Source organism: Eubalaena glacialis, chromosome 15, assembly GCF_028564815.1.
Source record: "Eubalaena glacialis isolate mEubGla1 chromosome 15, mEubGla1.1.hap2.+ XY, whole genome shotgun sequence".
Lineage (NCBI taxonomy): Eukaryota > Metazoa > Chordata > Mammalia > Artiodactyla > Balaenidae > Eubalaena > Eubalaena glacialis.
In genome coordinates, this window is record NC_083730.1 from 15,067,194 (window position 1) to 15,081,882 (window position 14,689).

Below are 14,689 nucleotides of genomic sequence, written 5' to 3' on the forward strand. Positions count from 1 at the left end.
TGCTGGGCTGCCCAGTAGGCTTTAGATATCTGAGTGGAGGCTTGAACTGAAGGACTTGTGTTATCCCCATAGACAAATTAGGGTCCTTATTCCCATAGTCACTTCTGATAAAAAGGGTTACAACCACTTTCACATGGACGATGCTGTGGAACATTAGTTACGAGTTTTTCCTTGACACATAAAATGCCGGACTGAATAGTGGAAGTAGAAACGACTCGAACCTCAGTTCATACTACTAATAGTTCACCCAACTGATAACGACCATGCTTAGCTTAGATAGTGCTTGTTCTGTTCCCCCACAGAGACGGGGTGTACTCTTCCATTCACCCCAAATTTGGTTCGGGTGCTGTAACTGATGATGCCACAGGTGCACCAAGGGGGTATGGAGTCGTCTATGATTCACATACTGAGGCTTTCTGGGGAGAACAGGGGAGGTTGCAAACAGGTCTGAAAATGGGGTGAGAGAGTAGGGAAAGGAGATTGGCTTGGCTTTAATTGTGGTTGGGGGCTGGGATTGAGGTGAAGGTTCCCTCACATGGGCTGGGGCTTGCATGTTTGAACTTTTTGCTGGCACCAAAGAAGGAGCACCTGGGCTTTCCTACCAGCTTACCTAGATGTAGAGCAGAAGTGGAAGAGGGACTGGTGGAGCTTGAAAGCTGTCTGCAGCCAAATATCAAAAATGGATTGAACTCTGTATTAGTGCTAAGTTGTGCTTTTAGGTGTAATCAGACTTTTCTGGGCAGATGCACTGTATCCAGGATGAAGAGCTCACAGACCTCGCACTAATTGTCTCCTTTTTCTTCTTACTACCCGTCTCCTCTTCCCCATGGGATCCTTCCTGTACCCCAACCTCAACAGAAATGTAATAGTTAATCTTACACTTTTGGCTCAGATTCTTGCTTCTTTTACTAAATTTCAATTTTTGTTTATAGATATTCATGTTTAAACAAATATGTTTGTACTGTGTGTGTGTGCACGCTGGTGCGCGTGTACAGACTAGAGGGAATTCAGTTTCCCTTTTTTCACCTTTGGGTTGGGAGCATGTATTGACTTTGTGGAATCATGGCAGCGAGTTGTACATGTTGAATGAACAGAACATGTCCCCTTTTGGAGGAAGTGGGACTGCAGAGAGAGCAGGAAGAGTGCAGACACTTTGCTACTTTTTAATTTTACATTTACATTGTTAGCATGATTATCTACCACAGCTGAGGTCCTCAGTGGTGCAGTTTGGAGACTGAACACTGAATGGAATGGAGTCATTTTAGGGACTGTCATGTGATTGATGAGAGCATTGTTCCCAATGCTCTGTAAAGATATAGTTCAGAACCAAATTCCTTCTGAACTTGTAAGTATCGAAACTATGAAGGAGGCATTAAAGGAGAATTTGACTTGTACAGAGATTATCTGATCCTATATTTTCACTAGGTTTTATTTATTTATTTTTTGAGGCAGATTCTTGTTTTCTATTGTTGCTTATGCTTGCTTCATTTCAAGTTTCGTATCTTTCTCATGAAAGAAGCTCTGGATAAATGTTGGGCAAAGAAGCTACTTCTCACTCATTCCTTAGAGTCAAAAATTATTAAAAATAGAAAATAAATTGTTGAGAGAGATTATACCAAGTGATTAAAGGCATTTGGAATTGAAGCGTAGCACAATCTTACTAATGATTTTAGAATATTAAAATTAGAATCTGTCAGGTGCCAGGTGCCTAAAGAACAGAGCAAATCACACAATTAGGCAAAATCTCAGGTAAAATTAACTCCATTTCAACTAATTCATACATAAATTTAATGTATCTGCTGGGCTGAGAGATGGATTGTAGTTGAGAGTACCCACGGCATACTGCTTTGCTTGAAGATTCAAGACAAGCCCTTGGCTGACTGTTGTTACTTTCACAAAGACTATATGCCAACATTATCATTCTTGCTAGTGTAAACACAAAATGTGAGAGTCTCTACTACAGCACACTTTCACCATGGTATTTTAAAATCATTTATGTGTTTTTACTTAGCATTCATATAATGCTTTATGCTGGGAGAACACTTTGAAATTTCCCTTATTAATAATCTGTCAAGCAACCCAGTGAGATAGGTTAGTAGTCCTGGCACCATCTCACCTGGGGACACAAAAGCAGAAGGAGGTTGTTGGACTTGAGCCAGATTATAATATTTTAATACAAGAAAGAGAACTAATAGCTCTGGAGTTTCCAGTCTGTTGTTTAGCCAGCTGGCTTATGTTCCTCCAAGTCTTGTTACTTTTGTGAACTCAAGAGAACTGTTAGGTCCCTGAGAGGTACATTTTAAATAGAAAGCAAATCAGAATCGGTTGAGCTCAGCACTCTCTCAAGAGAAGTACTCTTCTATTGATTACCTACTATAGAGTTACTTTCCCTCTTCACTCCTATTTTATATTTTTCCATATATAATGCAGAAGAAAAACATCTATGGGAAGTTAGCCAGATGTTTCAGAGAAAAAAAAAAAAAAACTTCTGAAATATCTCTGGAAGGTCTTCATTTTGACAGCTCAAAGTATTAGATTGGGGAGCTAGAGAGCCAAGAAAGAATTTCTTCAAACTATGAGGCAGTCAGAGAAAAGACTAATGGCAGAGGTGATAAGAAACACTCAAAGGAGGGTTTTTTTGTGGTGTAGAACTTGGTATGATTAGAGCATCAGGACAATTTGGATCAGATAATGGAAATAATTTACACAGCTTTTTCATAGATATGAACTAGAAACTTTATTAGGAAATCAAGTGCCCATGATAGAACATTTTTAGCTGCTTGGCAAAAAGCCTTGGCCAAACAAAAGGAATTCAGATGCTTTTGGTGACAGCTAATGTGGAATAACTTTTCATAGTACATGTTCTATCATGTGGCACAGTTTGTGAATTTTCTCAAAAAAAGTGACAGTCAACAGAGGCCCGTGTTTATGGGTTTAATCTGTAAAAATAAAAGAACAAGATTCCATGAAAGACAAAATTCACAACTTATCAACATTTATGTTAGCATAAACTATCTGATCAAATGGGTACTGGGTGGCCCAAGGCTTTAGACATACAAAAGCACTCTTATCAGGCAGAATATTCCAAAGGCTCCGAGCTTAATTCCCAGGAGCTGGCCAATGGCCAATCCTGAAGTAGGCATTTCTTGGGAATGTGCAGGGTTTGAGTAACCCAGCTCTGCTGACTTATCTCTTTCCCACAAATTCCAGACCCGTAGCCCTTGACCTAGGATCTGTTCATAAAGTATTCATATTTTTCTGAGCACCTACATTTAGATAGCGTTTATGTAACAGATATAGCAATAGTTGTTAGCATAAATATACCTAACATTTGGAGGATCCAGTGTGGGTAGGGATAAACTTAAAGAAGCAACCAATTCATCCTGTGTAGGCATGACATACATTTTCATGTATTTGTACTAATTTGGTTACTTGTACCTTGTAATAAACTTGTGCAGAACTAGTTAGCAAAGAAATCAGCAGAGGCTTAGCTTCTAGTTCTTCCTCAGGCTAGTCATTTTCCATCAGTATTACATTCTGAAGAGGCTTTAACTCCATCTTCCAGTATATTTGATCATCAATATGAGAATTATTATATAACTTATTTACATAAGGCAGTTGAATCTTACTGTTAATGCCAGTATTATACCATAATGCAATATAGTCATGGTACAATTTAGTTTTGTTACAGAATAAGTCAGTAAGAATTACAGAGATATTTTCTATGTCTTCCCAACAGATTGGCCCTTGCCCATATACCAGATGTTATCATGGGCAGGAATCATTAAAACTGGCCATGGTTTGGTTACTTCTGGGCTCCAAGTCAGCTGGGGACAAAGCCAGTTACCTCACCTCTGTTCAAAGTCCTGTACTGAGACACGTTTCCATTTTGTGCTCTTGTATAGCCGAACTCAACTCCCTCCTGTGGCGAGGACATGAGCGTTACTCAGAATATTTCCTGTCCCTGCTAAATGTACTGTGGGATATATCTTATTCTGATCTATTCTTGGGGTAAGAGCAGTGAGCGTGCATCCATGTAAATTACAATTGCCCCAGAGAACTTCCCTAGGTTTGGAGATCCATAAGATCCCCTAGGTGTACCCCTTAAATCTCAGCAGCTGAATGGAGGGCCATTGCCTCATGGCTACTTCAGCCTCAATCTGTATTGAACCAGTTAAGAGGTGCTAGTGGGTCAGGATACAAGCCCTTTCTCAATGCTGGGTCCTAGCGTTATCCAGCATTATTTGATGAGTTAGCCTGACCCCCTTCACTAAAGCCTTGTCACCTTCAGGCTGATTCCCATCCCTTGCCTTCCTCATGGGAGAGAATGCATCCGTATTTTTCCTCTGAATACTGCTCCTCATTAAAAGTGAATTCAGCTGTCCTATGATGTCTAGACTGGCATCTGTCTCCCTTAAAACACTTTCTGTCTTGTGGGTTAGTTTTGTTTAACCCAAAATGTATGTTGCTGCCATTGTGTACTAATGGCCTGAGTACTGTTAGTGTCTTGTATCCAAAAACGTTGGGTCTCTCATGCTAGGGTTAGATGAGTGGTAGTCACACCTGGATGTGACGCAGTTTGAGTATGCCATAAGGCCTCCCCTAGCCCTTCTCATTTCAGGGTTGAGCTACCCCCCAGGAGAATTTGGACCCACTTTGTGAAGCCTACTGCTTTAGTCTCGTGAGAAACCCATTGTGTTTTTTTTTCCATTCTGTTGAATAACTTTCCACCTACAAAAATGATAATAATATGTACTTGTACATAGCACTCTGTGGCATGTCAGGCATGCTGCTTCTGTTTTGTTGTTATGGGTTGTTGCCTCACTTCAAAATTTCCCAGACAAGGGGATCCATGTGTCGCTATGTTTAAATATGCCCAGACTCCAGAGGGTCCATGCAAGTTTGTTCAAGAACCCAGATGCTGCATTCTGCTCTGATGAGAGAGCTGGGAGGGCTTGCCGGCTTCGGCAGTGCTACAGGTGTTCAGCCTGGGAGTAACAGGTTTCCTTCCTTCATCCCCAGTCCCCTTGAGTGTTTCTCTTGATTCCCACCCCTTTATGTTGGAGAGGTAGGTGCACCTTCCTCTCTGCTCCCAAGGCCACCACACTCTCCCTTTAGGCTACAGACTCTATTTCTACTGCTGACTGAATTCCCATAGGAAATGTTCGAGCAGGTTGGAACTGGTGGCAGCATCACAGTTACAATATCTCACTGACTTGGTCCTGCAGGAGGATGTGCTTTTACAGGACAGTTCCCACGAAAGAGACTTTCTAACATGTCGTATCAAGTTTATTTATTCTCTTTAAAATTTTGTGTTCTCTTTAACCTGGTTCTCAGATACTAAAGTTTATGACTAATTTAGCAAGTTTGGACATTATTACATTTGAAAGAAATGGAAAAGGGTCAAGATTTCTTTCAGCTTCTCTGGAGATTTCAGGTGGGAGGACTATTTAATATTACCTTGTCTCAACTTCAGTTGCTGTAATCATTTGGTATGCCTGTTATGAAGTGATGTGTAAACCAATCCCTGAAGATAAATGGATTTGAGTCAGTTTCATTTTTGTAATTACAATTTTATAATTTCAAGGAGGGAAGTGCTGGATTCAGAGGTTTCAATCATGTCATCCTCTCTAATTTAACTTGGCAATTTTATTTCTATAACTATGTTAGACAGGGATCTGTGTCTGAGTCTAGGGATTTTTCCCATTGAGGCTAGATTATATGAAATTTTATCTCTGTTTTTTTCAATACCTGCACAAATTTTGGGTTGACATATCAATCACATTCTGTTTTTTACAAGTTTAGGTGCAATGAGAGCTTGGCAGCAGTGGAAAGAAGTAGCGTTTAAATCCCTGAGCTTGGTTCATACATGCCTCAGGAAGCGGGGACTTGGAAAATTCTCCAAGTGACTCAGGTGAAAACCATTTTGGTCTAAATGAAATATTATATTGTTCATTGATGGCCCCAAATAATAACTGCAATTTTCCCTTTTGCTTTCAAGATTTTCCGTGAAAAGTATCTCAGCTCATCTTTTTTCATGGTCAGATTATCCTAGAGAATAGTCATAGAGTTTGTGACATATTGCCAGGTGCTTAGATATTTTAATACATGAGAATGGTCTCCTATGGAGCCATTAGACTACAAGCTTTTGGAGAACAGACATTGTGTCTTGTTTATTATTATATTTCCATTTCCTAACACACAGAGCCTGCTCTGTAGTACATACTTAATAAATGTTTGCTAAATGGAATCAGATTCCCACAATTATTGAGTGCCATGCTCTGTTCTGGGTGCCGTACATGTATTAATTCATTTACATGGCACAAAAACACTTTTAAGTAGGTGCTGTTATTATCTCCATTTTATGGCTGGAGAAGCTGAGGCATAGAGAATTAAGTAACTTCACCAAGTAAGTGGCAGAGCTAGGATTCAAACCCAGGTTCTGGGTCTAGGCTTGCATGCTTACCTACTACACAACCTACTATTCTTTCTCAGTCTAAATATCGGGTGTCCTGTTAACGTTGGAGAACTACATATCTGTGTCCTCCTGGTGTGCATTGGTGAAGGGGGTCAAAAGGTACAAAGTTCCAGTTATAAGTCATTGGGGATGTAATGTACAGCATGATGACTATAGTTAATAATACTGTATTGCATATTTGAAAGTTGCTAAGAGAGTAGATCTTAAAAATCCTTATTATAATAAAAAAATTTTTTGTAACTATGAGTGGTGATGGATGTCAAATAGAAAAAAAAAGTTAGAGATCTTTAGTAGATCATTGGCAGACTGAAGTTTCTAAGGCAGGGTCTATTGTCAACAGACATTTTATCTACAGATATTTTCCCAAAAAGTAAAACTTTATACTGTTAGCATGAGGCTTTAAAATCCATTCTTTTTTTGAAAAATAGTTTTATTTAATTTTTTAAAATTTATTTATTTATTTTTGGCTGCGTTGGGTCTTCGTTGCTGTGCGTGGGCTTTCTCTAGTTGCGGCAAGCGGGGGCTACTCTTTGTTGCGATGCGTGGGCTTCTCTTTGCGGTGGCTTCTCTTGTTGCGGAGCACGGGCTCTAGGCGCGCGGGCTTCAGTAGCTGTGGCATGTGGGCTCAGTAGTTGTGGCTCACGGGCTGTAGAGCGCAGGCTCAGTAGTTGTGGCGCACGGGCTTAGTTGCTCCGTGGCATGTGGGATCTTCCTGGACCAGGGCTCAAATCCGTGTCCTCTGCATTGGCAGGCGGATTCTTAACCACTGCGCCACCAGGGAAGTCCCATCCATTCTTAATTTTTGTTTAGATGTATGTGTTTTCCTCAGAATTTTCACATGTAGAATGGTGTGACATTTGGATCCATGTGCTATGCAGTTATTGCCCTCTTACTATGTTAGAGGGACGTCTTGCTTCCAATAGTCCTGTTGACCGTGGAGTCACACCAGAGCTTACTTGGGAAAGACTAGCTGTCAGAGGCCTAAGCAAAACCCCATAGCTTTGGGCCATTAATGCAATTAATGCATAATGAAAAGAAAACCCCATTAGGATGGACAGATGTTTGACTGACTTAGAGCAGAGCAAAGATCCTAAGGAGATAGAAGGTAGAGAAGATTCAGACTTTCACAATGAAATAAGTAAACTATGCATTTGAGGAGGGAAAACTGAAAAAAGGAGAAAAATGGCCAGCCCAGTAGGCTCAGGAGTAAGGTATGTTTATTTGGGGAGCCAGGAGGAAGCTGTATGTATGAATTGTCATGGGAGGCTACAGTAGGGCTAGAACCGTCCACACCTTTGCTTTTCTGATTTTTAAGCATCAGCCATACCCAGAGCTGATGTGGAAGTCCTCAATAAAGTAGTTAACCCCGATTCTTCCATGGAATCTTTTGACACATCATATTTGAAGACTCCTCTATTAGTAATTTCAGTGATGTAGTCTTAAAATAATTCAAAACGACATTATCTCTTTCAACTGCCATGAAAGAACCAACTGCTATAATCTGTCTAATCAAAACTGCAAGCATTCACCCAGTCATTTACCATTCAGCAAATATTTATAGAGAGCCCAGGTTAAATACATAAATAACTGAAGCCAGAGCCATATTGGGAAGTTATAGCTCTGCTATGAGAAAACAGCTACTTCATTTTTTAGAACACTTGTTATGATCTGTAGAACTATTTAGGAAATAACTTTGAGGTTCATATAAATGTAGCTCTTTATGGCTGATTCATTTTGCTGTGCAGTAGAAGCTAATACAACATTGTAAAGTGACTATACTCCAATAAAAATTAATTAAAAATAAAAAAACAAAAAAACAAAATAAATAAATAAATATAGCTCTTAAATCTACAAAGACCATCCTTGCAAAATTTCTGGATCTGTTTTCTGCTCCTCTAGGCCAAAGCCATTTTCTCTTTCACTTCTCTGCTCATAATTTAATTGGCATATTTATACCTGGATTCCGTCATTAAATCTAGGACAGTCTGGGTAGGGAACTTTTCCGTGGACAATCCTGTTTAGCCGACTGTGAGAGCTTTGAAATGAAGAAGAATAAGGGAAGCAAAAGTAAAATGAGAACTGAAGGCATCACTTAGGGAAATGGATGATGCCTAGAGCTGAAGGAAAGAGGAGGAACATAATTCCAAAAGAGGCAGTGTTCAAGGAGGAAAGAGGAGCAGGGGGATATCAGCTTGGACTTCCCTTTCTTCCCCCTGCCGCGATCCTGACCCTGACTCTCAGCCCACTCCTTCCAGTTGGACAGAGTTTCTGTAACTCTGACTATTGGGAATCTAAGAGATTTTTAGAGGTTAACTTGAGGCAGGAAGTACATTAACAGTGAAGTTAATTTTCATCTGGGAAGCACTTTCTAGGTGGTGAGAGTTTTGATTGCTATGAGTTGTAACATATTGACTATCACCCTTGTAATCCCAGGTGAACTTCCATTGTGTACATGTGTTTGTGTGTGTGTGTGTGTGTGTGTGTGTGTGTATGTAGGTCCAGACACCCACCCAGTTAAATAATTTATCTGTTCTCCATGGTTCTGGAAGGCCAGGACAACGTGTAGTGGTACTGAGCACTCTAGGTAATCTTCTCTTTCCTTTGTGGCAGGTTATGGAAATCTGAAGCGAAGGCTGTGATCCATTTGAGGCTTGAAATGGATGGGCAAATGTACTGCCTGGTGTTAGAATCAGCTAACCCCTGTTACATGTGCGCACATGTGTGTGTATGTGTGTTGGAAGAGCCTTTTTTTTTCTGATTTTTTATTATTTTCCATTTTTATTGTCTGTACTATTTGCACTGCTGGACCTATTGTGGTTCTTTTTTTTTTTTTTTTTTTAGCAAAGATTCCAATTCCTTTAAAAGCAGACAGCACTCTCCACAATCCTTGTCATTATCATGACAACCCATTAAGAGCAGCAACCCCTTAGTAGCCCAGTGCCTCACTTTCCACCTGTACCTCATCCCAATTAACCACAGGTAAAACTTTAGACATTGTGGTGCCATTGAATGCCAGGAATTATTATCATTGCTTCAGTCATCCCATTGGAGTGTCCTAGTTAGGACCTTACTATGCTGTTAGGTCCGTGAAGATAAGGACTTTTTTTTTTCAGGAGGCAGTTGGTTTTTTTTTCCATTTGGGTAGTTCTCATATTAAACACAGTGCCTGGCACACAGTGGGGGAAATCAGTAAATATTTGTTAGATGGATGAATAAATAAATAAATAGATAAACAAATAAAAATTCTGGTTATTTTGAAATTAACTCCTGTTAATAAAATGAAACAAAAAACTAGAATGAGAAAGTTCCCTATGTATTAATATTGAAGATATTTAAAAGACATTGTTAAGTGAGAAAGCATGGTGTGGAATAATAACAACTAATAGTAATAATAATTATTATTACCACGTTAACTTCCAGAGATGGCTCCTTATTATTTCCAGACAGCTTGCAAATTCAGCCCTCCAAATCCCATCCTGAGTGTTGGATTTTTTAGGGCCACTCTTTCTAGGGCCAGCTCTCTTAGATTTAGATAAAAAAGAGGCTTTATTGGGAGGGGGTTGTCATTCTAGAGAAGCAAAAATGAGGGAAACAGGGAAGTGAAGTGGGGAAGGAAGCAGCAGAAATACAAGCAGGTGTGTTACTAAGTACGACAAGCTTCCCCAAAACACAGCTGGCTCTTCAGGGCTGGTAACAGAGGCGGCATTTACAGCTGTAGATCTCAGAACAGTCCTTGTGAGGGGGGCAGACAGGTGAGCTGTTTATTTCCTGCTTCCTTCTGTCTCACATTTCCCATTGGTTGGGATGTGCTCTCATGGACATTAACTCCCTTACATTTCTGGGTTGAATTACCGGCCTCTTCAGGTAGCTCTTGGGGAAGCTTGCAGGTTCAATCTCGTCAAATATTCAGGTGCTGAGGTTTCTCCTGGCTGGTTGTTCGTTTCTATTTACTCACATATATGCCATTTCAGTGCTCTTCATTGCTTCCTGTGGACAGGAGTTACTATCTGGTATTATTTCCTCTAAGCCTGATGTATTTCCTTTAGTATATCTTGTAGGGCAGTTTTGCTTGCAACAAATCTCACATTATTTTTATTTTGTTCTGGGAATGTCATTATTTCACATTCATTTTTCAAGGTTAGTTTTGCTGGAGATAGAATTCTTGGCTGATAGATTTTCCTCCTTTAGCACTTTGATTATGTGGTCCCTCTGCCTTCTGGTCCCATACTGTCTGATGTAAGTCAGCCGTTATTCATGTTGTTCTTCCCTTTACATGACATGTTGATTTTCTCTTCCTGCTTTCATGATTTTTTTTTGTCTTTGGCTCACATCAGTTTGATTATGATGTGTCTAGGTGTGGCTGTGTTTGTGTTTATCTTACATGGATTTTGTTGACCTTCTTGGATGTGTAGATTAATGTTTTCTATCAAATTTGAGAAGTTTAAGGCCATCGTCTTTTCAAGTATTTTCTCTGTTCCTTTAATCTCTTTTCTATTTCTGGGTTTCCCATTGCATATATGTTGGGATGCTTAATCTTGATCTTCAGTTCTCTGAGGCTTTGTTCATTTTCCTTCAGTGTTTTTCCTTTCTGTTCTTTGGACTGGGAAATTTTTATTCTGTTGTTCACTCATGCTTTATTCTCTGATCTCCAATCTGCTATTGATCCCATATAGTGAATTTTTCATTTGGGTTATTCTACTTTTCAACCCTGAAATTTCCATTTTTAAAATATGGGTTCTATTTCTCTATTGAGATTCCTTCTTTGTGGAATCACATTTTAATTCTATAAACATATTTATAATAGATACTTTGAAATTTTTTGTCTGGTGCATCCAACCTCTCAGTCCACTTGGAGTCAGTTTTTATTAAATGATTTTTTTTCCCTGAGGATGGGTCACATTTTCTTGTTTCTTTGCATGCCTTGTAATTTTTGGTTGAATGAATCCTGGACATTTTAATTAATGTTACATAACTCTGGAGTCTGATTTTTTTTAAATAATGTTTTTGGTAAATTACCTGGACTTAATCTGTGGAATCTTGTTTTCCCTATTGTGTGTAGCCACTAAAGTCTCTGGTCAGTTTATCGATTTTTGTATGTATTTTTTAGCTAGACTTCATGAGGGTTGTTCCTATGTCTTCATAGCTTAGTGGTCAGTGAATGACTTGGGCAGAGGTTGGGCTCAAACACTTTGAGCCTGTAAGGCTTCAACCCTCCACTGAGGTTGGAGGTGCAAAGTTCAGCCAGTTTTAAGTCTCGGTTTTTTCTTTTCCACTGGGCTTTCTTGGGATTCCCCACCACATGCATGTGTCTTGCAATCCAAGGATGTATGGAGAGCTTTCAAAGCCCTTTAGAAGCTCCCTTGTTTTTAGCACTTAACCCCATCCGTAACCACAATCTCAGGCTAGAAAAGAAGTATTTTTTTCCTGATTGCTTCCTACTGAGGCCATCATTTTTAGTGAGAAAGCCACGTGTCACCCCTTCCCCCCATTCGCAATCCAAATAAAGATTGCTCCCTTTTGGGTGGCTGGTTTTCCAGTGATCCCTACTCTGGTAAGACTACCACTCCTGTCTACTGAGTTGGGGGTTGGGTACGTGACTAACCCCAGGCAACAAGGCCATAGACCTCTTCCTGTTCTTATCCGAAGCTCTATTGGTTCTTCAAGATTAAGTACTTTATAATGTGCTGTCTGCTTTAGGTCTATTTCCAGAGCCCCATAATAGTTGCTTTGGACAATTTTGACCAGCTTTGCACTTTGTGTGTGTGTGTGTGTGTGAAGATGATTTACTGACCTCTTCACCCTGACACAGCTGGAAGTTCATCTCCTAGTATACTTTTGCCTGCTGTTTTTTTTTTTTCAATCTTTCTGTCTCACTTTGTTTTAATTTATCTTTTATAAAAATCAAGATTTGGGTGTTCCTTTGTGATCTAGTGTTAAAAGGTTTTTTTCCTTTTTGTTAAGAGAATTAAACTTAATTACATTTACTGATTTGACACATAAGTTGTATTTGATCTTAGTATTGTATTATTTTATGTAATATCTTCTGTTTTTGTAATGTTTTTAAAGTCTTAACTGTGTTCCCTGTTGGTCTATTAGTTTGTGTGTGTGCGTATGTTTTTTTTTTAAATGGAATTTAGAAAAGGTTATATTTTTGTCCTAGTGGTTAACTTTATAATTAAATTATTATATAATAATAGCCTTAGTCTTATATTTCTTTAGTCAATATCTATTGATTTCTACAGCATATAACCATGTTTCCTTTACCATTTTCTTTCTCTTTTTTACAACTCAATTTTAATTATTAGTATTTTCTTAGTGTTTACATTTGTATTGCTAACCTATTGCTTATATTTTATCACTTTAATGATATTATTGAAATCCTTTGACTATTAACTCTACAGGTGAAATAATAATCTTCCTGTACATCCTACCTTTTAACCTCTTTCTTCTCCAAATAGTTGTATGATTCCTACACTGTGGGGAGATATAATATTTTCAATTTCTTTTATTACCTTGATCTTCGCATTTGTTCTGTTCTTAGTTTTATAATTAATTATGTTCAATTCTCATTGCCAGTCCTTTTACCTTTTCTTCCCCAAGGTATTTCTTCGTTGGCTAAAGTTGGTTTTCCAGCAGCGTACTCGAGAAGAACCTATGAGTATCATACTCCTTGCATACTTGCATGTTCAAATGTTTGTAGCTTTGCATCTGAAGCTACCATGAGTGGTTGCATACTTAATCCTTGACTTACACTTTCTTTTCTTGACTATATTTTCATATTGCCCCACTTCTGGTACTGTATATTTCTGTAGAGACATTTGAGATCACTTTGTGACTTTTCCCTTTGTAAACAACTTAATCTTTATGCCTGGCTGTTCTAAGATTCTGTCTTTATCTTTACACTGCAATAACTTTACCAGGATGTGTCTTGTTGTTAACCATACTGACAGGCACATGATGGACCCTTTGGTATGCAGATTCAGGAAACTCTTCTTGAATTGTGTGCTTAAATATTTATTCTTTTGAATTGTTTCAGTATTATTCTTTAGCATCTCCAATTATGCATATTTTGCATTTGCTTTGATTACTTTCCATAATCGTTTTTCCTCTAGGCCTTTGAAACGTTTTCTTTATTTCCTGTGCATTTTTTCACTCTATTATTTCTGTCCTTTAAGTCCCTAACAGTGTTTTCCACAGCGTTTATTTCTTCAGTGATTTTTGGTTATTCCACTGATGGCTTTTCCCTTCCCTTCTACTTATTTCCTGAGTTCTATCAGCTCACATTTTAATTTCTTCTGTTGCCTAAAAGGTAACTCTTTTACCTGAGTTTTGCATTTCTGCTTTGTGATCTTTCTTCATAGAGGTGATGTGTTAGTTTGCTAGGGCTGTCATAACAAAGTGCCACAGACTGAGTGGTTTAAACGATTGAAATTTATTTCCTCACATTTCTGCAGGCTTGAAATCTGAGATCAAGGTGTTGATTTCTTCTGAGGCCTCTTTCCTTAGCTTATAGCTGGCTATCTACCCCCTCTGTCTTCACTAGTCTTTCCTCTGTGTTGTCTGTGTCTTTATATCTTCTTTTTATAAGGACATCATATTGGATTAGGGCCCACCCCAGTGACCTCATTTAGCTTTACCACTTTAAAGATCTTATCTCCAGATACAGTAACATTCTGAAGTACTGGGGATTAGGTCTTCTATGTATGAATTTGGCGGGGGCTCAGGGGGATGCAATTCAGCCCATAACAGGTGATTGCTTTGTTATTTTTTTGAATTCTTGTTAAATTATTTAGTTTTCATTTTAATCTGCTTTTTTGACTACATTTTCTGGTTAAATATTCTTTATCTAATGGTAAAATTTACTTTTTTTTCCTTCATGTTTTTTACTTATAGTATTTTCATGTTGATTTAATATATTACTCATTGAATGAGTTGAATTTTCCTGAACTGTCTTTTTGTTTAGGACTTCTGCCTGTGTATGTGGGGTGAGGTGGGTGGGTGTGGGTATGTGTGCATGGTAGCCTTCCAGAGGCTCCCTTCTGCTCTGCTCACAGAGAGGGACTGCTTTCTACAACTGTGGTTCCTGAAAGTGAATCACTGGGGGTGCCTTCTTCCCTGTTTCTCGAAGTGAAATAAAACCCATCCAGGAGACTTCATTTTGTCAGCTTTCTCACCTCTACTTCCTCACCCATTTTCAAAAACCAGGTATAT